The sequence below is a fragment of the Dreissena polymorpha genome, chromosome 1 (assembly GCF_020536995.1).
Source record: "Dreissena polymorpha isolate Duluth1 chromosome 1, UMN_Dpol_1.0, whole genome shotgun sequence".
Lineage (NCBI taxonomy): Eukaryota > Metazoa > Mollusca > Bivalvia > Myida > Dreissenidae > Dreissena > Dreissena polymorpha.
Genome location: NC_068355.1, coordinates 172,021,975 through 172,026,423, shown reverse-complemented (window position 1 = coordinate 172,026,423; position 4,449 = coordinate 172,021,975). Strand labels below are relative to the sequence as shown.

Sequence of the window (4,449 nt, the reverse complement as noted above, 5' to 3'; positions counted from 1 at the left end):
TATTTACACTTATTTCACACTTTTCGCACTTCAAATCCAACTGATTGCACATGTTATTTTAAAAATTGAACTCTACATTTTATTGTTTACTGTTTACACCGGAAGTAACCGTCAGATACTCACAATATGCTGAATAATTTTAATTTTAAAAAGGTAACAATTGAATCTTCTTCAAATGTGTATATAATCTATTTCAATGCATAAAATACTTGAAACTTCTGTGGGTTTTTTTTGCCATTCTGATATTTTTATTCATTTTGTCCTCAATTGAAAAAGATATTTTAAACATTTATTATGAATAAATCTGAAGGAAAAGCGGCTAAAGAGACAAGTTTCTCGATTGGCTGTTCAGAAAATGTGTACGTCGAAGTACAAACATGTATGTCGAAGTACAAATTGTACTTTGACGTACAAATATATACTTCGAAGTGTCTTTTATATGTGTATGTCGACGTACAATTATTGTACTTCGACGTACATTTCTCGTTTTACCTTGTAGGTCTTCTTGACTTTCAACCCAAATGGTACGCCATAGTATATCTTTAGGGTTATCTTAAGAATGCTCTCACTTAAGGGATCAATACAGAGACCTCCCAGTGACTAAGCCAGATAGCAGACACCCCATCCACAATACCTCAGCCACCGAACCAGCTTTAAATTCCTGTGGCTAGAAAAAATATATATAAGATGCTTGATCTGTAAGCTAGGAACATGTAACTCGTTTTAAGATTGATTTTTTTGGATGCGTTACTTAATTATTGCAACAATTATAATATTTGAACACGATCATGTCCATATATTTATAAAAAATACATGGTTATCAAATTAACTTAAAAAGCTTTTGCCCGTAAATTAGGTAGCACCTTTAATCATATTATTTATGTTTACTCATTCTATTATTGCCAACGTGTATTTATCGATGTAAATAAATGAAGACTGATTTACCCCACCCGCTCATGTTGAACGTGTAATACTTCAGGTTACAGTATTTAAATTACCATAAAAAATACCCAGCAAGTAATTTAATAACAACGCAGACAAAGACAACGAGATGATTATTTGCAATTGAAGTAGTTATCATAGGGATGTGTAAATCGAAATGTTTAATGTTTAAACGCAATTGCTGATAAACTTATATGGTACATATTAAAACATGTACATAAGAAAGAGTTATTTTGTGTTGAACACCAAAATTTCATCCGTTCCGTAGCTTCCTACTAGTATAGAACCAGTTCGTTTTAACACACACACATACAAAATGTTATTTCCTTCCTTTAGTGAAACTACATGATCAATCTTCTTCGTCCCCTTGCTGTTAAGTTGAATGATTATCTTGGAACTATATCCGGCGATCAAGACATGACCTGACTCAGACACATGCACGTCGTAAGGGGTTTCAAGTTCCGGGTCAGTGAACGATGTTAAGACTTGCCCAAACATGTTCAGGGTAAGGACCTGTTGTTGAGCCCAGTTGAGAACATAAATTTTGTCTTCCCGAGTATTCAATGCACATCTGAATACTGTAATTAAAGAATAAACATGTGGTCAAACTTAACGATTAAGGCTACCGTCTATCCGTCATAACCAACGAGTGCACTTTTGCTTTACATGCGTGAAGGCTTAAATTATAGATGTTGTAATATTAAGTTGCAATAAATACACCTTTCTATAATCTTACAAAATCTTGTAATGAAAATTCTCAGTTCTTGAACAAAGGCTAGAGACAAGAGATAGGATGTTCACATTTCAAAAATAACAACACCAATGTGAAATTTATATAGCTATCGAAATCTCAAGCTTGTAATGCGTCTTTCTTGTTTTTTCTCTGATAGCTAAAAGTAGTTTTACCTGTATTGAAATTCGAAGTGTCTTCATACATCTTGTCCACAAGCGTACCAGTCAGAGTGTAACGGTATAATGCTGTTCTGGAAGTGATATATAGCAGTCCCATATTGTGGCAGACTCCAGTGCACGGGTGGTTAAGTGTAAAAGCGCTCGTTTTAACCAAATTTTCATCACTAGTCACGGCAAGAAAATTAATCTCATGAAAGTTTGTCCAGTCATATACGGCTGCAGCCAAGGAATCGTCTGAAATCTTGCAAACGGACACTGGAGATGATGACAAAACACACTGACAGATAACGCGGTAGTTTTTATCCAGCATCTTCACCTTCTTGTTTGAGTCATCGGCAATAATGATATTGCCATTTGGCATCTCGCAAATGCCCCGTATCATACATGCAGATTCACCGCTAAGTTTTACATTATATTGTTGTTTATGTTCTATTGTAATGGCTGAACACGAATGATTAGATACGATATTACCAAATGTTGTCATTGTTAACAGATATGTTTTAAGTGCTTTGATTGGAGTAAATGATAATGTGGTACCCAAATTTATGGCACCTTTCCGTAATAATGCGTCGGAAAATGACAACTGTTTTTTTAATTTTCATGAACGCAATCGTACACAATTCTGAATCGTTTCGTCCTATTCTATCGGTCGCTACGTGAAGGGATTGAATCGTCTGTAAAACCTTTTTACATTGATCTACTTCAGTTTGAAGCGTTTCTTGCAGGTTGTTAAACAAAGCATTTCCTTCTTCGATAGTACGCTGCATTAGCGAATCTAACATTTTATTTATTTTTTGACGCCAAAGCTCGATTTCTTCTAAAATATATTCGTATGTATCTTCAAGTGACTGGATATTCCATTCTCTTTGTTCAATCAGTTTCTGTAAACGTTGTTTGGTATCAGTAATTTTTGGTTTCAGCTTTTGCAAATCTGCATAAGTCTTTTTTAGTTGTTTGCTAGAAATTTGGGTTACCTGGTTACAATGTCTGAAAAATAAATGCATGTGAGACTAAATATGATTATGAACATACCATGTATTAATATATTTATCTAGTACGTTGCAGGAAAGAAATATTTCTTATCTGAAATTTAAATATTTAATATTGCTAATTAAATTACCTGTGATCAATCAGTACACACGTTGAACAGCATAACTGACTGTGGTCCTTACAGAACTTTTTAATATGGTTCCCTCCGTGTTCCTTACATTGCGTAAATAGCTCCTCCACGCCCTTGGCGCCCGGCCATTTTTCATTTTCATATATTCCATGAGTCGTGTGTTTCTTGTACATCTGATTGTGGAGTGACAAACACTCGTCACAGTAATATTTGCCACAATTCTGACAATGGATATCTGTATCTGTTAATCTTCCATTTTCCATGCACACAGAACAGATATACCACAGATTGGTCGCCATTTCAGTTTTTTTATGAACATTTGATCACACGACTAAATGTATGTTAACCCTTTTATTAAACAATCACAGTTAAGTTTAAGTTTTCAATACTTATTCTTAATCGATTTACTACAAAATCAAATATTACTTAACAATAAATTACCAACTTATCAAAAACAAATACTCGCTAACAGGCATTTTATAGTCTAGTTTAATACGATCCTGACGACAGACACACTTGAATGGCGGTGCAAGGTTTGTGCATAAATAAACGGAAACCCCATATCAGCTCACATATTAGATAACATTAGTATGGTGGCATAGAACTGCTATACGATAACCAACATAAGTTTCGCAATAATTATCACGTTAACCACTTAAGTGTTATTTTTCTTGTATATTGTCAGTGTTTGCGACATGTTTGTGTAAGTTGTTTTACGCTTCACTAAAATCTTGCCTAAATGTGCCACAAACTTTCAATCCTGATATCAGTTAATCTTGAGCTTTTGTTACATATGGACCTTTTCGTAAAAATAATGCTTTCGAGTGGCGAAAGGCACCATAACGACCATAACGACTCATGCAGTTAAAATAACGATTGCCTTACATCTATAAAAAAAAAACATTACGTCACACTAGTATATCTTTTGTGAAAGTTGTTGCTGATCATCACAAAAAATGAACACCAGGCAAAATAGTTTTATTTTTATTTGTTATATCATGATTGTCACAACATGTACTGTTTAAATACTAAAAACCTAAGATCTTATGTAAAGGGTGTACCTGTATGTAACATAAACATAGGAGGAAAAGATTGATATTACCCGTTTCCGCTAAAATGACTTATATGAACATTCATGTGACAGTGCTGTAATGGCGGAAATTAATGTTGAATCAAAAATCTGGGACTTAATGAAACTTATACAAAAATGTAAGTGACCGCCTCGAGTCTGTAGAAAAAAAAGTGTAACTTGGAGAATGATATACTGTGGGTTGCTCTTGAAGACCGAGTCCGGAAGGTAGATGAGCGCGTGATTCGTCTCGAGGACAAGGTGGACGGGGCGGATATCCACACGGCACAGATGTCTGAACGGGTGCAGGAGCTGGAGAAGGAGAGGGACACCCTGCGTGACAACGTTACATACCTCCAGTCGCAGTCTATGCGGAAGAACTTGATATTCACCGGGGTAGCGGAGG

General features: G+C 35.1%; 1 long non-coding RNA gene across 1 annotated transcript; it reads right to left on the bottom strand.

The window, feature by feature from the left end:
- Positions 1 to 1,040: 1,040 nt before the first annotated feature.
- On the bottom strand, positions 1,041 to 3,503 carry LOC127861187 (uncharacterized). The gene is made up of 3 exons (XR_008040104.1): positions 2,975 to 3,503; positions 1,849 to 2,841; positions 1,041 to 1,520 (listed from the first exon to the last, which is right to left on the bottom strand). It is a non-coding gene; the product is annotated as an uncharacterized LOC127861187 (long non-coding RNA).
- Positions 3,504 to 4,449: the final 946 nt, after the last annotated feature.